The 22,884-nt window shown below is 48.4% G+C and overlaps 1 protein-coding gene across 2 annotated transcripts in view; it reads right to left on the bottom strand.

Annotated features, from left to right (window-relative positions):
- Positions 1–22,884, bottom strand: part of LOC144162771 (facilitated trehalose transporter Tret1-like) — an 88,140-nt gene that overhangs the window by 60,991 nt on the left and 4,265 nt on the right. The window lies entirely within an intron of this gene.

Genomic DNA, 22,884 nt, shown 5'->3' with positions numbered 1-22,884 from the left:
CAGAAAATGTGCGGTGCAGCGTGGGCAGGAGTGCGCGCGCCAGGAAAGAGAAAAAGAAGCGCGCGAGGAGGGTAACAGGGGGACTCTGACAAAGGGAGACGCTCCGGGCACCGCTAATCGGCGGTGGCTAACCAGCGGAACGAGCTTCAGAGAGATATTCTCAGGAATCGCGTTTCCAAACGCTTCGCTGCACAGAGCACCCACGTGACATCTGTTATGTCACTGCGCGCGCTATTCTTTTGTTCTATTATATGCTGTTCCATTCCATTCCATTCCATTCTATTCTATTCTAAAAGGAACCTACCGTTCGGGCTCTGGCCTCGATGAGTACTGCCGCTGAATACTGCCACTGAGTACTGAGTACTGCCGCTGACGGCTTGAGTTCGAGCATCACCAGGTCAATCTCTTAATTTTTTTTTCATTGCTTACCTTTTTTTCTAAATTAATTTCTTTAGAAAGACAAATCTACGTGTTGTTTTGTTGATAATAGAGAATTCGTATATTTTAGGTAGCTGCAGGTTTGGGGCGCAGCAAATACGGCATTTAATTACCGTTCTGCATCACGCGAACAGACATGAAGTGGGTGCTCTGTGCAGCAAAGCGTTTGCATATACGCTTCCTGGCAGCTTTGGCTGGCCAAGTGCTTAAAGAGACCCTGAAACACTCTTTGAGCACTGCAATTAAACTTTCGCGAAATTTAGATTACACCGCCAAGAATACCTGAGCCAAATATTACTCGTGCGCGTGACGGAGTGAGCACGGAAATCGCTGTGAACCAACCGTGCTCTCTTCAATTTTCCTAATTATGCACCCCTGGCATGGACTAAACGAGGTCATTGCGGCCATGGCAGTCCTACGGGCGGTCGCTGGTCAACTTCGCTGCTTATTTCTCGCATTTCCTGTGACGATCCGCCGTTGTCGGCGCTGTGTACCAACCTCTTCTATGCCTGAACCGGTACGCACAGTTTTGGTGTTTCTTTTGTGTTTGAGTACGCGCGCGCGGAGTTTGAGTGACGAACTCAATACTCCTCCTTCAACGAGACCATTTGACAACAAACATTTATTTCTTCAAGAACGCCCTACCAACCTGAGCCTGCGCTTGCGATCGCAGGCAGCCATACCTGCTTTTTGTGGTACCAGACCGAAAAAAGAGCCTTAGACTTGCGGAGAAAAGGCGAAAACAACCCTACCTGGGAGATATCCATAGAGGAACTAATACTTTTCTTCGTCTATGGATATACTGAAGGCCGCCGAAAAAAGAGAGAGAGAGAACAATCTTTAATGAGACTGGCGATGTCAGCCGAGCTAAGCCGCCTGTCTTGCTACGCCAGATGAATACGGTGACAATGATAATTTAAATGATGAAGAGGAACACACATGATTTTAACTATTTACAAAGTCTTATCATGATAAAGGCTTGTGGCTTTTAGATAGGTCAATAAAGCTTTTGTAGCACGACCGGCACGTTTGGAAGAATTCCAAGGACCTAATACGTCCCTCAGTTCTAGTCCGGCGGAGAGCGACCGGCCCAGAGACACTGCAAGACACACTTGCGTACTAAATCGCGCACAGTCACATTAGAGGTGTTTTAGACCATCACGCGCACCACACTCTCGGCACAGTGGCCAGGTGGACTGATTGATCTTGTAACAGTAGTACTGCGTGTATGCGACGTTCAACCGCATACGGTGGAACACTGCTTCATCATGCTTGGATATTCCAGGTGGCCTGCTAAAGTTACAGTGCGGGTCGATAGAGTGAGGGGCGCGCAATGATGGGATGCGTGTGTCCAAATCGATCACTGCACGCTGTATGCCACAGTGGATGCAAGTGCTGAAGCATCTTTCCGAGAAAATGGTACCGGTACTTGTGGTCCACGTTGTTTATGCGCTATGAATGCTAGAGCGCCTGCCTTCATATTTCCAGTTATCCCGCAGTAGGCGAGAAGCCACTGGAGTGTTATTTGATGACGCGCCTGCAGAGATTGAAGATGCAAAGCATGTGCATCAAGCACAGGCTGATCTTCTGGCAAAGACGCCAAACATTGCAGTGCAGCCCGAGAGTTCGTGAAGATGGCTCACACGCGTGCAGGCTGCTCTTTGATATGAGCCAAGGCCAGCCGCAGAGCTGCAAGTTCGGCAGCCACAGATGAGGTTTGTGGCTGTGAATGGCACTGAGGGTGGTGCGAGATGAAGCTATCCACACCGTGAGAGTAGATGATGTGGATAACATCGATCGAGTTGTCCGCGGTCGAGTTGAGAGTAAAAAAGTATGCGCGATTTCCCATCGCGCGTCGTTTCTGTGACAGTGAACGGATTTTCATGATTATGAAGATATTTCTGGGACAATAGACTTTACATTAAAATACATTCCGAGTAGTCTATGGTAAGTGCTGCAGGGTCCCTTTAAATAAGGGGCGACACAGTGCAGCAGAAAGTCGAACAGCAGATCAACAGGAGACTAGCCCCTGGCGATGGCAAGCGGGCGGATTTGGCTTTCGAATTGTGGTGTCCCGGTGGCTGGACAAGTGCTGAAGGGTGCGACCAGGGGGATCAACAAAACTTTCAACACTATGTCAACAGAAGATCCAACTAGGCGTTTGGCTTCTTGTTCTCAGAAATGTACCACCATGCCCCTAAATTTTTAGAGATGGTAGTCTTTTCCGTGCTACTTAAAAGCAAAATATTTGGCCTGTCGGTCTGTCAGCAGAATCAACGTCAAATGTGCTGGTGGGTCTGGCCGTGTGAATAGTATAATGAGGGGCAGGTTGTGCGTCTCTGGTAACCTAGTAGTCATGACGAATCACTGACCAACTCGGAAATCTATAAGGGCTCAACACTCGCGGCAGACCAGTGAAGGTCCAGGTGGGACTCACTCGTCACCTACTCACGGGTCAGTGATCGATCTCGTGCCAAGAACTTTTAGACATACCAGAGTAAAAATTAACCCCAGTGCCACCATGGGCTCCCCTTACGTTCTTTTCTTACTTCGCCTGGCTTGCAACTTGGCTTCATTTCCCTCCTAACGCCGCAATCAACCAGGGCAAACTCTTCCTTCGACGATCTTAATCAAAGCTTTCTGAAAAGTTCATGAAAACTACACCTTTAAACAGCTGTGGTTTTGTATTGTTAAGACAAATTTTAATAGTCTTTTATCTCCAGTATTATGGTTGTTAGCAGTCACAGAGAATATTTGAGCTTGTTTGAGAGCCACAAAAAGTAACAATAGGACGCTTGGCTGTCCCGCATGACTGAAAGCGTGTTGAAGCGTGGGTAGTTTAGACGGTGGCGCGGTCACGTGACCTTCATGTCACGTGATATGAAAGCAAAGAGGAAAACCTAGTTAATGGAAGATTGGAAGTAAGGAGAAATAGTGGCATGCAGGAGCACCTGAAGGCAGGGGTATCCATCAGGCGGGGTGCAGTCATATACTGTAATCATCAGTGGCACAAACGTATAAACCCCCATCCTTTGTTTGTTTCTGAATCTGGTACGGATGCCTGTAGCATCACAGCGATACATGTTCATCAATTTTGAGAAAGTCTGTTTATGTAATTTACCACAGCAACCGTCATCTCTTTGGCTTTCTACGAAAGCGAAAGCCTCACTTGCCCCATTTGGCGAAAATCAGCCGTAGTGGTGTGTAACAGAAAATGGCCGCCTGTTTAAATGGTTGATGAAAGTGCATGCGAGTTTGCATGTACACTAAATCCACGAATGCCTTACCCCCTCACCATTTAAGCACTTGCCAGCGTTTGAAGGAGGCTGTGGGTACGGCGCTATCGTCGTGTTGCGCGACAACCAAATGTGCCGTATACGTGCATAGAAAAGGCACACCCTACCCGCGTAAAACTCTCATTCTTGGTTAACAACAAATACAAGTACCCGCAGGCGGCCTGTGGAAAGCATTTTGCGCCGAAAGACGCAGTACTGCGTCTCGAACGACGAAGACATTAAAACATGGAAAGAGAGGAAACTGTCTGTACACCCTCTGTTGTTTTCGACACCCACCTTTAATGTTTTCTTTATACATTTTGCATATTACTATAATATTTTGATGGGTTGGTTATTCTTTTTTTCGGCAATCGACCATCCCCGTAAGTGCGTACAAGCTACCCCTGTATCAGCCTACCCCATTAAAAAGGGGAGGGGGGGTTGGCGTAGAGAAGCCTGTCGAAGTAATTCGCGCCGAAAGAGGAAGAAACGAAAGCGAAGAAAACGACGCACACACAATGTCGCCTTTGGGGGTTGTTGTTGAGAAATGTGGCCTAAGCAAATACTCTGAAAAAGTGTGCTCTTTACCAGCTGTGTGTTTGTATTATTAAAACAAATTTCAATAGCCTTGTAAGCGCAGTAGTATGACTATTAAAATGTTCCTTTACAACCACGTTCTAATGGTCGCAATGTTGTGGCAACTAGCTTTGAAGAGGTTTCACTTGTAACAAGCTTTGTCTGGGTTTCACTTTCAAGGCCCGTAGAAAAACAAATGTGTTGTATCTCAAGCCCACCGAGTCACCATACGTGGCAGAGAGATGCAAACGCCACCTCGTACCCACGGAAAAGAGAGCTTTTGTTGTTGTTACATGGTATTTATACCCGGGCGGAGGTTAGTGATGATGACAATGGAAATTGGCCACCTTAGCCCTGTGCGCCACCTGGTGGCATGAACAGAACTACATTACACAACACAACGCTATGTTGAGAGCGAGCTCTGAGCGCGAGCTATCCCTCAGCATCGGAGAAACATGGCGATGATGATTTTCCACACATTCCGGGCCGCGAGAAAATGGCTAGGCGCGAATTTCAAGAGGGTAAAGTCTTCGTATGGGTCTGGTTGTCACAAGCCCATCTTGCAGCTTGATCTTGCAAGAACGGATGATACCTTCGGTGCTTTTGTAGACCTCCTGAACTATGGCCAGTTTCCACATTTGGCGCGGTGTTTTTTCTTGGTACACTAACACCACGTCTCCTACTTTGACTTCAGTGGCCGCTTTCTTCGTTGGGAAGTGTGCAGACCGAAGCTGCAACAGGTATTCTTTCACCTACCTAGCACAGAAGTGTTCTGTCAAACGTTCTCGATACCGATACCGCCGCACGGCATCAGTGCGCGAACAGGTGGTTGTATCGTTTCCCGAGTCACTCTTGGTAGGCACATGCGTAAGTCTGCGACCAATGAGGAGATCGGCAGGAGTGAGAGCACATGGCTCCCCTATGTCCGACTCCACGAAAGTAAGAGGCCTGGAGTTCACAACGGCATCTACTTCGGTGAGGACGGTAGCCAGTTCTTCAAACCCAAGCTTGGCTCTCCCCAGTACCTTTCTGAGTGCTTGCTTAACCGTCCTAACCAGCCGCTCCCACCAACCACCCCACCACGGGGCATTAGGTACGATGAACTTCCACCTGATGTCAGCATTGCTTAAATGCTCAGCGACGTCTTGATCGGAGAGGAGTCGGCAGACTCGTTTTACGCCCACGGAGGCTTTCTTGAAAGTTCGGGCGTTGTCTGAGTACATGACCTTGGGTAAGCCCCTGCGGGCCACGAATCTCCGAAAGCCGAGCAAGAAGTCCTCTGCTGTGATCGAAGAGACTAACTCCAAGTGGAGCGCTCGATGTGGCGCCCGTGAAGAGAGCGATGTAGCACTTGGAATCGCCGCTTGGCGATCGTACGTAGAGAGGCCCAGCGAAGTCCACTCCTACAACCTCAAACGCGTTTGTAGACGATAGGCGGTCATTCGAAATGGGGGCAGTCGGAGCATCTCCGGGCCTGACTCGGAACCGCTTGCACAGATGGCAGCCGACCTATGCCCCGTGAGTCCGAGCCCCATTCCTATCGACGTCTGTGACGCTGGACTGGACCATGGAGGCTCTATACGAAAGGCGGATGATCGTCCGGAAGCAACTGACCGATGTGATCGGCAAGGCTGAAGACTTTTTTCGCGTGGAGCAACCACCCATACGTGAGTTGACTCATCTGTTGAACATTCTGACGGAGCAAAACGATTTATTGACCAAGATTCACAGAGATGTCGAAAATACCGTGGACATTGAGAACCTGCAATCAGATATGTTTGACGCATTTGAATTTGAGGGCAGGGTAATATCCGCGAAAGTGAAATTGGAAAGAACAATAACCGAGATCAGAACTAACTGGCAAGCACTCATTATGACCACCAAAACCCGAATTAGGTCAGAGACCAAGGTTCGCTGGAACGGTGCCTTCATTTCTGTTCCCCAGAGGTGAGAAGGCGGTCGAAAGTAAGCCAAAATCCGCTCGGTGTGGCTCACCTCTGGAGGTCCCTAGTTCCCTGTTCTCCCGGCGGTTCGTCGCAAGCTCGGAGAATGTCGAGCAACGGGTTTCGGCACCAAAAATATGTGGAGGAAGGGACGACGAGCCGCCGAGACCCGTTCTGATGCGTGCTTTAATCGAACATGATCATGATGATGATGGGCACGAAGGAGGCGAGGCGTCATCTTTTTCAGCAACTATGTACCCTTTTCGCTGCATGCCCCGTACCATGTGTAGGCCAATTGCCCATAACTGAATACGCGCCGCTTTTTCTTGGTGGCGCCAGTGCGAAAAACGGGGAGCTCAAATTTGAACGCAAGGGCCGTCGCTCGACGAACGTGGCAACCCCCAGTGCTTCCGTCGCCTTTTTCACGTCTCCGCCTAGTCCCAGACGGTCAGGTCACGCCAGCCATGGGTAAGCGTCTGTAATTTTGTTCTCCTGTGGTTTTGTGCGCTGGAAAAGGGGCTAAATTGATAAAGTTAGTCGTGAGATAAGCTTTATGAGCGACATTGCCTAGTCTGTAGTCAATGGCGGCATGACACCATATAGCCTGGGACTTCTTCACGGAAGCTTTGGGTTGGAATCGTGGTTGGTAGAGGGATTCATTATGGGTGTTTTACAATGAGTAATTTTTCCGAAGTAATCAATAGATCTGTTAGATATAAATGCGCATTTTTCTTAGAAGAACTTGACGGTTACGTTTTAGGCCTCATTCAGCACAGGGCACCCAAACCCCTGCCCTGCACTGCGGTTAAATCTTTTTTTCTCAAGCAATCACCCATTTCATTGTCCGTACATGCACTATTTCAGAGAGGCTGTTGTGATGCGGTACCTTTTAGATAGCGGTCGACACAGCATGCCTAAAAATGGTTTGTGTTTGGGGAATATAACGACGTAATGTGCATAGCCGTATAAGTAGGACTTCACGACATTGAGATTACTGCAACCGCCTTTATTCACTACATTATCAGCACAAATGTTCAGATTTTTAAAATCAAATGATTTCAGGTTCAGGACTAATTGTCATGTGTGTTTTCGGAATTGATGACGGAACTCGCAAATACGTGGTTGCTTTTGTGTCGCGTAGATTGCTGAGTTCATTTGGAGATGGAGCGAAGTCGCGTACAGTTCTGCGGATACGAGTTCGGTCTAGAACGCCCCATGTTTATTTTGTTCCACGGGTGCTGCAACTTTGAATGTTGCTGCCAAATTGTCAGCAGTCGTCATTCCGTCACCCTGCAGTGCTCGTATCATTCCCATCTGGGCACTGTAACTGCGGTAGAACATTCGCAAGATGTTTTCGAGCTGCTTGGGGACATTAGCTGAACACTTGAGCATATGAACAGAAACTACAGACGACTATCAGGGAATGTTTCACATTATTTATATAACTCCAAAGTAGTTCCTGCATGATTTTTAGTGGCGAAGCACCTTAGGACTTCGCTTTGTCCGTGGCGTGTCCCTCGGCGTCCGTGTACAGTGTTGCGCATGCGCGAGGAGTATTGGATTGGATTGGATTAAATTGAATTGTATCGGATTGGATTGGAGTGGAATTGTATATACTGTACACACTCGTTGTCACTCACATACATGCGCGAGTGGGCCATGCCACGGGTGATTTACGGTAAGAATGATCCCCAGTGCTTCGCCCATTCGTCATGATTCACTTCGTGGAGATGCGTGAATTTTTCTTTAAATCGTGATTGCACTAACCTCGACAAAGCTTGGCGTGCGATTTCACCTGACGGTACTCTCGCTGCTCGCTCAATTGATAACGAAGAGAGGGAGGGAAAAAGAAACCGCCTGTATTTGGAACTTTGGTTTAGGGTGGGGGAATAACGGTCACACAGAGGTCGCTGCCACGTCGAGGACGGCAATAGTAGTTCGATCACCCCAGAACTAGCTGTTCTCTGAGAACGGGGGAGCGTACAGAAAAGGGGTTGCGCGGCTATTCACAGAGGGAGTGATGGAGCGTGTCCCGCTTGTCGCACAAGGCACAGTGGGACGAGGAATAGGGGTGAACGCGGTCTGAAAAGGGGTGCGTCCGGAGAAGGCGCCACATGTGGGCAGCCTCCGCTGTGAGGGATGGATGGAGAGGAGACAGTAATGTTGGGTGGTGTCTGGTTATGTGGGAAGTAACGAATTGGGCATCTCGGCAACACCGTGTTTAGGGGCAAAAGAAGCGTCTGCCCGCGGTATCAGACCTTGGGCTTGGTGGTGGGCAGCCTCATCACCAACTATGCCGGCGTGGGCCGGGGTCCACAGCAGCGTCAAGTGTTCGTAGGGGGTCGTGTGTAAAGAATTTGGAGGGCAAGTGACGGAATGCTGTCTTGAGGTTAATTCGAATAGTGTGTTGCGAACAGGATAATACTGAGAGGGTAAGTGTTTGAGTAAGAGCGAGAACGATTGCCCCCTCCTGCGCGGGGTCTGAAGTCGAGATGAGTACTCTGGCTGAAGATTGCGGGACGGTCATAGATGTTCCTAAGACTGTAATTGTAAAGGCTGGCTTGCTCGGATACTTAGCCACACATACATATAGGATGTGATGGGACAGGGTGTAGCGTCTGTTGTGATCCCGAGGCCGGGGTAAACAGATGATAATGTTGAAGGGGGTAAGGCATATTGCGAGGGAGGGGTGTGATTTGGAAGCATTATACGTACCAATTTATAGTTGGTCTGTTCTAACAGTGTACGTGAATGTTGTGGGAACCAGGAGTATTTATGGACATGTCGAACGGTCAACCCCCCCCCCCCTCTATCACCTACTCTTGAGCTCAGCTCTTGTCATCATCATCATCAGTCTACCACCGCCAATTATCATCGACTGATGGACAGATAAAGACGACGTTGTTCGCTCTCTTCAAGCGCGCGGATGTACTTTTAGGACCGATAGCATTCCTGACAATAACACCAATTCTATCAACCTTAAACCATCAAGATCCCTCGCCTGATACCACGGGTGGTGCTGTCTTTTCGAACCTGGATCGCGCCAGCTTTTTTGGTAGGTCTCCTGCATCATGTATGTTTGATTCCAAATAAACCCAGTAATATTATATTTATTGTTATACTGCAGAGGATGGAGAGACTGAAGATAGCGTTAAAATCGAGTAGAAACGCATGATTCAGGTGCTCCAGTTCAAGAATGCAGCGGCCGCTGGGCATTTGGGAGAGGCGAATGATTTGGGAAGTGCGTTGCACTTCGATAGGTCATTCACCGTGTTGCGGATAACTAGGGCTAGGAGTCGTTCGGTAGGGGTGTGTGCAAGCAAACGAAACGCTGCATGATAGGCACGACTAAAAAAAGAGCGTACAAGTATTGCTGTTGAGTGAGGGTGAGCGTGGCGTGCGGTCGGCTGTGGCAGAGGAGAGATGAGGGAGCTAGGAAGTAGGCGAAGGTGCCAAGATTCAAGAAGGCCATGTTTGCGTGCCGTGGCATGTTTAATGCAGCCAATGATCTGTGTCATGTAAGCGTGAAGTTGGGCGATTTTGTGTGTGCCGCTGCGAGTTCAGTTTGCTAAATCCTATGTTATTCATTGGGGATATTAGTGTCAGTGAGTGAGATCAGAATAGATTCAGTTGAACTGTGTAGGGCTGTGGACCGGAATTTCTAATTTGGGTACAGAGCCGGAGAGACTTGCAGCTTGGGCATGCTAGTTTACTGTAGAGACTCCTTGATTGAGGTTGTGTTCGATCATGTCTGTCTGTGCCTCGAGTCAGCCGACCGGCCAAAGTGAAACCGAAACTACGCAGTAGTCATATATTCACGGCCAAATCTAAACGTCTAAGTCCGGTGTTAATGTTCATATTTTTCAACACTGTTGAACAGGAAGAAGACATTACGCAAATACAAGGCAGAAATCAGTTCCTTTGTTCCTTTATTTCCTTCACTAAAAATCATGGATGCATGTTTTTTGGGATATCAAATAAAGTACTACATCAACTGCAGAAAACCGTCGCCTGCTGTTGCCCGCGCTACCGCGCGGCACTTAAAAAAACAAATGGCAACAGCAGCGAAAGTTTCTAATAGATAGATTCCAAGTTCCGCTTGAAACGCTCGTGGAGTACGCCAACTTGGTTCTATGAACGCTGTGGTAGGGCACCTCGATTCACGTTCGTCTCCGCCGTACGGCAGAGCTGGCATCGAGGCACCCGACTTGGAGCAGTGGGACGCGGTAAAATTAAATTGATTTGAACAAATCTCTAGCGTATTATATTGGGAGGAACGAGACGGGGAAGGGAGGTAAGAGGGAAAGAGAAGGGAGGCATTTACTTACCTTGGGGCGTCAATCGACTATCGAGTTTCGCCGACATTTGCAACGAAAGGAATAGATACGCGGTCAATTTTTGGCTGCGTCGCTTTTTGTGCAACGCGCGCACTTGCAGCGAGAGGCAGAATCGCAAATAGTGCCAGTGACGAACGGCGCTCTAGCTACGAATGTGTCGGATTCTCGTCGTGCTTGCGAAGTGTTTCAGTGCTTTTCGTAGTCTCCCAGCTCAGCTACTGTGATAGCGCCGGAAGATCGCTGCCAAAGACCGGGCTGTCGGTAGTGGTCGGGAGACAGCTCTATGACGCCTGTCAGGGTTACATAGAAACAAGATATGTCTCTTACTGGGACGCTTCTTCCTGGGGTGTAAGTTTAAGATTGCACCCAAGGAGAGAGTGTGCCCTGTAAACAGATGAAGCGGTGGTATAGATGGCTGATGCATCTGACGTGCGAATTCTGTACCCCGAAATGTGTGTCCGTCGGTCTAGTCACCGTAGTACGCATGTGAGGACCATCTATGGCAGAGTCACCTGGTTCGAGGGTAAGTTCAACTCCCCAAGTCATCAAGGTGTCATAGACTGCTAAAGGCTGTGCCACCGGAAGCGGGTCAAAGAGTTGCCAAATGCGGGAAGAGGAGTCGTCCAGAAGATTCTCTCCACCTGTGTCTTGCGATTAAGGCAGTACATTTTAACAGCTGCCGGTTATAGGGCAGTCGACACTTCGGTCTGTTTGCCTAGCCCACGCGACGTTCTTTGGTGTTGCGCGATGATGTATCGTTGTTTTATAGAGGTGAGAAGTTAACCCCGCCATCCTGGAAGTCGTTGCGGGAGCTAGGTTTTCCAGGCGAGGTGACGCTGGACATGGCGGCATACTTGCCTCTACAAGGCGTCTTGGTGTAGGAGATGGCGTCGGCGCAGGCGTGACAGTGAAGAGCCGATCAGTACAACCGTCGCTGTGATAATAAATATGCTGTCTGAGACACCACAATGCTCCAGAAGAGTTTTCTTTAAGGCATAACAGCTCTGTGGGCCAGATAGTTGTAGCCAGAGCTGCGCAAAAGCCCGTGAGGTAGCCGCGTCGCTGCGAGGTGGTAGTGCAGTGATTGGCTCCTTACGTTGTTGATCAAGTTGCTTTCGGGCTGAATAAAGCAGATGTCTGAGCGAGGTGCACATATTTCTGGAAGAACGTCGAGGTGTGGGAGGTCTGGTTTTGCTACTCAGTAGCATGGCTCCGCCAGGTTGAGAGGGTTCCGGTAAAGGGGCTGAGGATGGCCACGAAGGAGTTCTGGCGGTGGTAAGGGCCGTCCATTCCGTTGCCGTTGTCGTTCACTGCGTTCATTTACCGTAGGGGTTTGGATCACCGGCCTTCTGATTGTTGTATACACTTGAGCCTGGGCCGGCACCTAGATAGGCTCAATGAGGTCAGCGGGTAGCTTCCGTAAGGTGATCAGGCACCTGATGTCCTAGGACTGGATGCCACATATCTGCTCCTTACGTTGCAAATGTCGGCAAAAGACGATAGTCGGCCGGCGCCCCTGCCAAGTATATGCCTCCCTTCTCTTTCCCGCTCACCTCTCATGCTGTTCCTCTCCCGTCTCGTTCCTTTCCCGTCTGGTTCTAGAGATTTGCTGAAGGCAATTTGAATTGACCGCGTTCCACTGCTCCAAGTCGGGTGCCTCGATGCCAGTGCTGCCGTACGGCGGAGATGCGCGTGAATCGAGGCCCCCTACTACAACTTTTATACAACTACGTTGCCCTACTCCACGTGTGTTCCAAGCGGAACGTGTACCTTATCTAGTGGAACCTTTCGTTGCAGTTGCCGTTTGATTTCTCAAATGCCACCAGGTGCTTTAGCTGAGTGGGCAACAGCAGGAGACGGTTTTCTGGAGTTGATGTAGTACTCAATTTCCTATTGCAAGTACCACGCATCCGTAAATTTTTAATAAAGGAACACTGATAATATCAATTATATATTGATTTTATGCCTTAGATTGGCGTAAGGTCTTGTTCTTGTTCAACAGTGTTGACAAGTATGAATATTAACACCGGACGTAGACGTTTAGATTTGGTTATGGGTACATACCAGCTTCAGTTTCACTTTGGCAGAGAGGCTTAATCGAGTCACAGACAGACAGACAGACAGACAGACAGACAGACAGACAGAACAAAATGTCTGTGTTTAAGTAGCCCAAGAAAGACTATCGTCATGAAAATAGCTCTCCAGGATGACGAGCCACGCGGCGTGGCTACCAATTGAGCGAAACGGGATTAGTCCGTGTAGATCTGGGAGGGCGGGTGATGGTTTTCGCGTGCCGTTCCCCGCGTTCCGGCTGAAAAAGCAACGCGGCGTTGCCATGGCGAAGCCGATTGCCCGCTGCGCCAATAGTAGTTGTCTACGAGGTTGTGTTTGCTAGCCCGCGTTTATTTAGGATGCAGCGGCGGCTGTACCATGGCAAGGACGATGGGCGTAAAAGCGGGTGCAATTCCACATGGGTTGGTGTTGTGGCAAGCACGTTTTTAGCACGGCCCGGTTGGTAGTGATGATGATGGTACTAATGAAGCATATGACGATGGTGTCACTACAAGACAAAAGGAAGAAGTAAAAATGCTAGTATAAAAAGAAGAAAGGGGGATGCTGGACAAAAATAAAAAAAGAGAAGGGCAAAATGTGTGGAATAATGAATAGAAAAATTCCCCGCATTTCCCCGAGGGGAAGAATGTGAAAGTGCGAATGCACGAGTTGAATTTGCGCGGTTCGGTAATGTTCGCGAAAGAGAGATCACACACACACACACACAACTACAAAGAAAGAAAGATGCATTTATTCACAGACACCTATTTGTGTTGTCGTTGTACTTGATTGCTAGAGCGGATCTCAGCTTTGAAATTTCGTGTCAGTAATCCTTTAAGCGGGTGCATTAGCCCTTCTCACGCCCGATTCCTGGCCAATCCCCCACGTGGGTATGTGCCATGTCAGCGGCCAGGCAGCGCGCGCCCATCTCCCCCCGTTGCCAAGGAAGACGAGGAGATTCCTGGCCAATCCCCCACGTGGGTATGCTATGCGGACATCGCCGGTAGACGCAGGTTCAGGGTCGCTTAAGAAGTGCATTCGCACTTAAAAAAAGGTAGAATGTGCTGCCGGACTACGAGCAGACCCAGGAAAAAGCCTGATAAAATGTGGGATGTATTAGAAGTCAAGTGCAAGTCCAACTGTGTCAAATTATTCGAACAGACAGACAGAGAGACACCAATTTTTTCGGGTAAAAGCACCCGAAGAAAGACGGCCGTCTTTAAAATGGTTTACGACATCGCGGTACTTTTCGTGCTATTTTCGGAACAGTTTCCTATTTACCGGAACTCATAAGCGAAAAAAAAACGCATGTGTTTCACGATGTTTCGCGTGAAAATATTGCACTAGCACTGGTCATGTATGACGCCACCAATTAACTGTAGCAGCGTCTCATATAAACTTGCTTAATGAATCAAGTGGTCTTGTTATGTTTCGTTTTTCTTGTTGTCACGTGAACGGATGGTGGGGTCGTCTTAACCAGCTCGGAGCAATGGACACAGGGAAGCCGTTGACGAGTTGGACAAAACACCCATTTAATGCACAATAATAATAAAAAAACCCTAACGCACAAGCAAGCATTCAATAGTTCAACTACACACAAACGATAAACACTCACACCTCCACTAACAATCCCAACATACCAATCAACTCTCAACCCAAAAGGCTCTAAAATAAAGTTCTATGCAATTCGTCCGAATCAACTCATTCCATCACCCTCTAGGTGATCTCACTAAACCACAACTTCCTAGTTGTGTCCTATGATTGCGTCCCTATTGGACTGGCCTACCCCGGTCGTCGGCGCTGACGTGTCGCACCCTTGCGTGGCCGCGTCTCGGTGGTAGCCGTCGTCTCGCTTCGTCGGTGCCGGCGTTCGATGCGCGCGATCACTCCTTGGACGGCGTGGGCTCCGCGCGTCCTCACTTCTTTTCTCTGTGGCTACACCCTGGTAGGCGCTCTCACTTGAGGTCCTTGATGCCGGCGTTCGACGCGCGCGGTCATCCCTTCGGCGGCGTGCTTCCTCGCTGGCTACCCCCTGGTAGCCGCTGCCGCTGGAGGTTCCAGGAAGGCTTGGCACGAACGTCGCCTTTCGGGGCCGTCGAGACGAACGTCGACGGAGCGTGGACGCTGGCCGCTGGTGCCCGACCGATGCCGCTGGGGCCACGAAGACACCAGTTCGTGGTGCACCTAGGATGACGGTGCCGATGCGAAGTCGGCCCGCTCCCGCCCAGGCTTGGATGGCGTGGTCGATGGCCTGGCCGCGTCCCCCTGGCTCGTTCGTTGAAGCGCACGTGCTCCGGCCGCCTCCTGGTTTCTTGCCTCCCGTTGTCTTGCCTCCCTGTCCTTATATGGCCATCTCGCCACTTGTCCCATGCGTGGCCTTCCCTGATTGGCCGACCAGTGTACTGCCACCTTTGCCCATGATTCATCGGTGCGTCAGCGCTGGCGCTTGCTGATTGGCGCTCTCCTGGCGCACACTTCAAAATTCTCGTTCCTTTGTTCTTCTCTTCTATTTTTCGGGGGGGGGGGGGGGTTGATGTATCCCCTCTCAGGGGGTGCCCTTGATACATGACACTTGTCAAACACTTTTCCCCCTGGATCTTGTTTTTTGCAGATGTGTACTCGAAGCATCCGGCCTCCGAAAAAGCGTCGTCCATTCGCGGTAAGTGTTTCCATATTTTGGGCTCCCAGTGGAAACCGAAGAATCACTCGAATATAAGGTAAAAGTATACGTTTCTCCTTATTTGAGAAGCAGTCATAGTGCTTGTTTATTTTGCTGTCTTTTTTTTAAGAAAAGTCTTCCAAGAATTTCAGCTGCTCTAATGAGCACTTGTCTTGCTGTAAATGTTTGCGAATTTCGCAACTGAATGACCTCCCGTAGAAGAACTCGACGATAGGCAAAATGCGCACTGAAATATCAAAACCTTGGTAATATACTTTGACGGAGTGACGGGAGTAACTCCAGCGGAAAACTGACACCCTCGAATGCGTTCACCTAAAATGAGCGTAGAAATAACAGGGTTGGATATGGCGATTCATTCTAGTTTGACTGAATATGTTATTTCGAATTGGTATGTGACGCCCGTTTTTTTCTACAGATTCGAAGGAAGTTCAGATGTTAACGTCTATTGAAATCCATTTGAAACTTCCGGCTGTATAACAAAACACCAACGTAACGGCTCGCTCTGCTGCTAGGGTCGCATAAATGTGTCTTGTGCCACCCCTGCAAGATAACATGCTGTTCTCCTCACCCTCCGTACTTCAGGGTCTTCCTCCCCCCTCTTTGTTTTTATGGCTAATAAACTGCCGATTTGCTGAATTGAATTGAATGAGTGAGTGAGTAAGTGAGTGAGTGAGTGAGTGAGTTGAACGAGGCACCGAAAGTAGAAGACGGGTCCACAGTTACTATAGTCCTTCATAAGGAGAGCAGTAAAATACCTAAAAGGAAGGGCGTCAGAGAAGGAGACACAATCTCGCCAATGGTATTCACATTATGTGTATAAGAGGTATTTAGAACATCGGATTGGGAACAGGTGGACGTTAATGTTAATAGAGGATAACTTAGTAGCCCAGATTTGCCGGTTACGTTGCCTTGCTAAGTAAATCGGGGGACGAATTGCTAAGCATGATTACCGCGTTGGAGAAGCAAAGTAGAATCGTGGGCCTGAAAATAATATTCAGAAAACTGTAGAAATTCTCAATAGCCTCGGGAGAGCACAGCAGTTTGAGATAGGGGTGAGGCAGTGGAAGTGGTAAGCGAATATATCTACTGAGGCCAAGTAGTTACCCTTGATTTTAACTGTGAGTCAGAGATAATTAGAAGGATACGAATGGGGTGGAGTGCACTCGGAGAGAATTGTCGGATAATAAATGGCAGCCGACCATTGTCTCTGAAGGGAAAAGTGTATGACAGCTGCATCTTACCGGTACTCACCTACGGGGCAGAAACTTGGAGGCTCACTAAAAGGGTGCAACCAAAGTTAAAGGCGATTCAGGGAGCAGTGGAACGGGAGATGACAGGTGTAACATTAAGGGACAAGAAGAGAGAAGAGTGGTTCAGGGAAGAAAAGCGTGTTAAGGACATATTAGTGGAAATTACACAGAAATAGGTGGGGACCGGGCATGTAATGCGAAGGCAAGATAGCTGTTCATTAAGGGTAACAGAGTGGATCCCTAGAGAAGGCAAGCGTGAAAGGGGGCGGCAGGAAGTTAGATGGGCAGATGGGATCAAGGAGTTTGCGAGGATAAGTGGTCGCAATGGACCGGGATTATTGAAGATCTATACAGTAGCAGGGACATCCAGGATAATGCCGAACGAGAAAGTAGTTCAGAGTAGATAGACATCCCCCCCGTAACGACCGAAGAAGTAAGGAAGGATTTAAAAGAAATTAAAAGGGGCAAAGCACCTGGTGAGGATCAGATAACAGCAGACCTCTTTAAGGATGGCGGAGAAATTGTACTCGAAAAACTGGCAAACCTGTATACGCAATGCCTAATGAATGCAAGTGTACCGGAATCTTGGAAGAACGCAAACATCATCCTAATTCACGAGAAAGGTGACATGAAGGACTTGAAAAATTTCAGGCCGATCAGCTTACTGTCAGTCGTCTACAAGGTACTTACCAAGGTAATGGCTAACAGAATTTCTGCAACCTTAGATTTCAGTCAACCTAAAGAACAAGCAGGGATCCGTAAAGGTTATTCAACAATAGACCATATTGACCATATTCACACGATCAATCAGGTGATAGAGAAGTGCGCTGAGTATACTGAACCCCTATATATAGCCTCCATAGATTAAATGAGAAATTAAGAAGAAATTAAGAAGAAATGAGCGTGGACAGGGCTTGTAATGCGAAGGCAAGATAACCGTTGGTCATTAAGGGTAACAGAGTGAATCCCTAGAGAAGGCAAGCGTTGCAGGGGGCGACAGAAAGTTAAATGGGAAGATGAGATCAAGAAGCTTGCGGGGATAAATTGGTCGCAATTAGCACAGGACCGGGGTAATTGGAGAATAATGGAAGAGGCCTTTGCCCTGCAGTGGGCGTAGACACGCTGCTGCTGCTGATGATGATTAGACCAAGCGAGTGAGTGAGTCGATTGAGCCAGGCAGTGAATAAATGCGTGATTGAGCGAGGGTGAGCCAGAGAACGAGGGAGTAAGAGAGTGAGTGAGCGAACGAGCAAGCAACTTAATGAGTGAGTGAATTAGTGAGCCAATTACTGAGCGAGCGAGTGGGTGCGCGCATGAGGTTGAGTTGGTTAGTGGGTGAGTGACTGAGGGAGTGAGATAGTGATTGAGCAAGTGAATGAGTGAGCGAGTCAGTGACTAAGCGAGAACCAGTGAGTGAGCTAGCGAGTGTGTTTGTGAGCGAGTTAGTGGACGCCCGAGTGAAATAGGGACATAGCGAGTGAGAGAGAGTGAGCGAGTGTGTGAGTGAGTTATTGGAGCGAGTTAGTTCGTTGGTTAGGAAGTGGTTGAGTTATTGAGTGAGCGAGTGATAGAGAGAGTCTATGATTGATTGATCGAGTGATTCGGTTATTGAACGAGTGAGCGATCGACTGAGGACGCGAGTGATAGAGCGAGTGAGTGCTGTGTAAGTGAACGAGTGTGTGTGAGCGAGCAAGTCAACGAGCGTGTGAGGGAGGGATTGAAGGAGTGAGTGGCATTGAGCTAGTGAGTTAGTGAAGTATGAGCGAGTGAGTGATTGGTTGAGTGATTTAAATCATGAAGGAGAGTGAGTTTGCGAGTGAGAGAGTGGGTGGGTGAAACAGACACAAAAGTTTTTTCAGGTTTAAGCATAAAAAAAAGACTATCGCCTCTAAAATGTTCCATGATATCGCTTTAGTCCTAGTGCTAATCAAGGGAAAATGTTCCCCTTTACCGTACTCATTAGAGGAAAAAATCGCATGCTTACTCGAGATAGTTCGCGTCAGAATAATTGCACTAGCACTTGTCAGCAATGACGGCACCAATTACACTGTGAACGAAGCACCCATATGGTTTGTGAAAAAGGAACCCTTATGGGCTTCTAAACATCAAACTTTTCTTTTGGACGTTGTCAGGACTGCGATTTCATTTGAAAGAATATGACCCTTGAGGAGACAAGGTTTCGCCGAAAACTTTCCTACTACAGCTGCGTCTCACATAAACTGGCCATACGAATCAAAAGGTCTTGGCATGTTTCGTATTCCTTAAAAACACTTTTCCCCCTGCCCCAGGCTTTTTTGCAGACATTTACTCGAGGCATTTGGCCTACGACGGAGAGGGGCCGTATCCCGGTAAGTGTTGCAAAATTTTGGGCTCTGAGTGGGCACTCCAGAATAACTCGAATATAAGGTAAAGCTATAGGTTTCAAGTCATTTGCGAAGCAGTCGAAGTGCTTTTTTGTTTTGCGGTCTTTTGTTTCAGAAAAGTCTTCCCGCGATTTAGGTTACGTAAATGAGCACTCGTCTTTCCCTAAATATGCGCGAACTTCGCAACTTAGAGGCCTATTCTTGAAGAAATAAAAGATAGCCCAAAAACATTCCTCAATACCGAAACCCTAACATTATACTTTGACGGATTGCTTGAATTATACCAATGGTTTCATAGATGGGAACTCCAGCCAAAAACTGACATGCTCGAATGAGTACAACCGAAATTTTTTGTAGAAATAGCACAGTTGGAAATGTCAGGTAATACTAATTTGACTAAGTATGTTATTTTGGCGTGCAAGCTAATGCCTGTTTTTTATAGATATTCGAAAAGATGTTAGAAGTTACGCCTTATTGAAATAGGGTTGGTACTGACGGCTGTATAAGAAAACACCAACGTAACGACTTGCTGAACAGCTATGGTTGTCGAAAGATGACAGTCTTCTACCACCCCTGCAATATAGCATTCTACCCTCCTTGTATCTCGTACCTGATGCTCTTCCTCTCCCGTCTTTCTTTCCATGGCAATTGAAATACCGATTTTCTGCATTGAATTCAGGTATGGAGTGATCGAGTGAGTGCGTGATTTAGCTAGTCAGTAAACCTGTGAGTCAACGATTTAAGTGAGCGAGCGAGTGAGTGCGTCAGTGAATGAGTGAATGATTAAGAAAGTGAGTGAGCCTGTTAGGGAGGGAGTGAGTGCGTGACTGAGTTAGTGAGAGAGTTAGCCAGTGAGTGACTATGTTTGGTGGAGTGAGCGAGTGAGTGAGCCATTGAGCGTGTGACTGAGCGCACAAGTGATTTAGGGAACCAGCGAGTCGATGTGTGAGTTATTGAGTGAGTGAATGAGTGAGCGAGTGAGGGAGTAATCTATGAGCGAGGAGCGAATGATCTAGCGGGTGAGTGAGTGAGGGAGTTAGTCAGTGAGCGAGGGAGCAAGTGAGTTAGTGAGTGAGGGAGTGAACGAGTGTGCAAGTGGGTGTTAGAGCGTGTGTGGGCGAGGTAAGGTGTGAGGAAGGGAGTGAATGAGTGTCGGCGCGAGTGAGTGATAGAGGGAGCGATTGAATGAGTGAGTGAGCGACTTTGTGAGCGAGTGAGTGAGCGAGTGAGCAATTTAGTGAGCGGATTAGTGGGCACGTGAGCCAGTAAGTGTGTATGCGAGTAAGTGAGTGAGATAGCGAGTGGATGAGCGAGTGAACAAGTAAGCGAATCAGTGAGTGAGAGAAAGGGAGTGAACAAGCTAATGAGTCAGTGATTAAGAAAGCGAGTGAGTGAGTTAGTGGACAAATGATTGGGCGAGCCAGTATGTGATCGAGTGAGTGCGCCAGAGTTTTCGAGTCAGCTAGTGAGTTAATGAGCGATCGTCCCAGTAAACTGGTAGGTGAGCGGGTCAGTTAATGAGTGAACGAGAAAGTTGGTGGGTTAATAGGTGAGTGAATGATTGAATGAGGACCTCATCGAATTTGTGATTGAGTGAGCGAGTTAGTAAGTGAGCGAATGAAAGTGTGAGGGAGCGAGTGAGTGAGATAGTGAGCGAAGGAGCGAGCGACTAAGTGAGCGAGAGAGTAAGTGAGCGGACGAGTGAATTAGCGAGGGAGCGATGGAGATTGAGAGTGAGGTTGAGCAACTCAGCGAGTGAGGTAGTGGGTGGGTGAGTGATTGACTGAGAGAGGTACTTAAGGAGTCAATGGGAGGGTAAGACAGCCACCAAAACTTGAAGGCTTAAACAGCCCAAAAATAACGTGTGTAAAATGTTTTGTGACATTGCGGTACTCCTCGTTTTATTTTAGGAACTATGTTCTTTTTAATCGTACTTATTATATAAAAAAAATCCTCGTTTTTTACGGATATTTAATAATATACGTGAAGGGTTTAATATGATCTTTTAGAAATTCTATGTGACGGAACGTCAAAAGAAGCGGTGTTCTCGCCCGGGCTCTTGAATCTCTGCTCAATCCCAATTTCCCACGCTCTCCTCGCCATCTCCACACTATGCAGCAGACTTCACACATATCACTTTGTGCTATAGGTCCAGTCTAGCTCTAACAAAAACATTAAAACGACACTCTAACACTCCAAATTTCCAACATTCGAACCTTGTTGCTAGAATGCTCTCCACAAAAGTCCGCTCTCAACACCTATATTGTCCCTCGCAACAACACCCCCAAACCCGACCATATCCAACATTTTCTACACTTTGACTCAATACAAAGAACACAACAACTAGACACTCAGGTCTTACCCTCACTCACAACAGATCACCATCACCCATATTATAACACGCGAATGTATTACAAAAACCACGCACCTCGTTAAAAGGATGGCTACCAAACGCCATCGCGTCACAGAACAGTCCCGTATCTGTCTCGTTCAGTGTTTTACTGTACTGTACCCTTCTCCACCTACCCTACCTAAACGTTGCTCACACCCAACGCGGCTCCCTTGATTGCATCCTCCAGAAGACATATCGACATACACTTCTACTCCCCTCTCAAGAGCTCGCACAACTTCAGCCTCAACAATTACGTAAACATCTAAGCAACCAACGCACCTCCCAAGCCACCCGCCTCCCATCCTCGCCCACAGTGCACTGCATTCTCACTTCTATGGAAATACTTCCTCCAACCATCTCGATCCCCCCCCCCCCCCCTCCCCATGTTATATCCCATCCGGAACAGCATCCGAATCCACCCCAACCATCGTCACTGGCCTCAAATTTTCGGTTCATTCTTCGGTCACTAGCACGAAGCAACAACCACGCCAAAATATACCCACCATCACCACACACACTGTACGCTGATACTGTAGCCTACCCTCCCAAACCTGACCCGCCGCGGTGGCTCAGTGGCTAAGGCGTTGCGCTGCTGAGCACGAGGTCACGGGTTCGATTCCCGGCCGCGGCGGCCGCTTTTCTGATGGAGGCGAAAAGCAAAAACGCCCGTGTGTACGAGATTTCGGCGCACGTTAAAGATCCCCAGGTGGTCAAAATTAATCCGGAGCCCTCCACTACGGCGCGCCTCATCGCCTTCGCTGCGTCGGCGCGTTAAACCCTACAATCAATCAAATCAATCAAACCCTCCCAAACCTGCACGCAGTGCAGCTGTTTTCGGTCAACACACACCACCAAAGGTCACGGTGGCGATCTCACCACGCTCATTCGGCACCCCAGCCCCCAGTTCGTCCAATCTGACTCTCAGGAAGCCATCAGCAAATTTGTTTTTGGTACTATCACTCGCAAATGCCTCCAAGGTCTCGCCAATATACGACATCGTGACCCTCTCGTAGATACCAGCGCGCACCGGCGGAGACACTAATGACCGCGCTCGCGAACGTATCGAGCGAACCGCCATTTTAACTACTCCTACATGCCAAGCCCCATCAGGCAAGCCAACCTCCAAACCAGCTAGAGAGGTTGGCTTGCCCTGCACATGCTGCAGGGCAAGAGAACTTCCTGCACATTGCCCTACAGTTCCGCCTCCACCGCCAGTACCTGCCCCCTTACCCACACACCTATTCTAAGAGACAGCCTATATGCTGAGAATGTCAGAAACAAACTTGTGCACAAACAACACAACTGATACACACTAATGCCCTCATCACGGTGAATTTAAAATGACTAGAGTAATCCTCTAGCGTTTTTATCTTGGGAGGAGCGAGACGGAAGAGGAACAGCATGAGAGGAGAGCTGGAAGAAAGAAGGGAGGCATCTGCTTGGAAGGGGCGCCAGACGACTAACCTCTTTCGACGACATTTGCAACGAAGTGGGCAAGAACACGCGACCAGTTTTTTTTTCCCTTATTGCGCTCGCCAAGTTCAAACCACAATCAGAGTACTGCCAGAATCGGTCAAT

This window comes from Haemaphysalis longicornis, unplaced genomic scaffold (assembly GCF_048455015.1).
Source record: "Haemaphysalis longicornis isolate Haplotype H1 unplaced genomic scaffold, Haemaphysalis longicornis Haplotype H1 scaffold_12, whole genome shotgun sequence".
Taxonomy (NCBI): Eukaryota; Metazoa; Arthropoda; class Arachnida; order Ixodida; family Ixodidae; genus Haemaphysalis; species Haemaphysalis longicornis.
The sequence above is the reverse complement of the archived record's forward strand: the minus strand, read 5'-3'. Positions and strand labels throughout refer to the sequence as shown.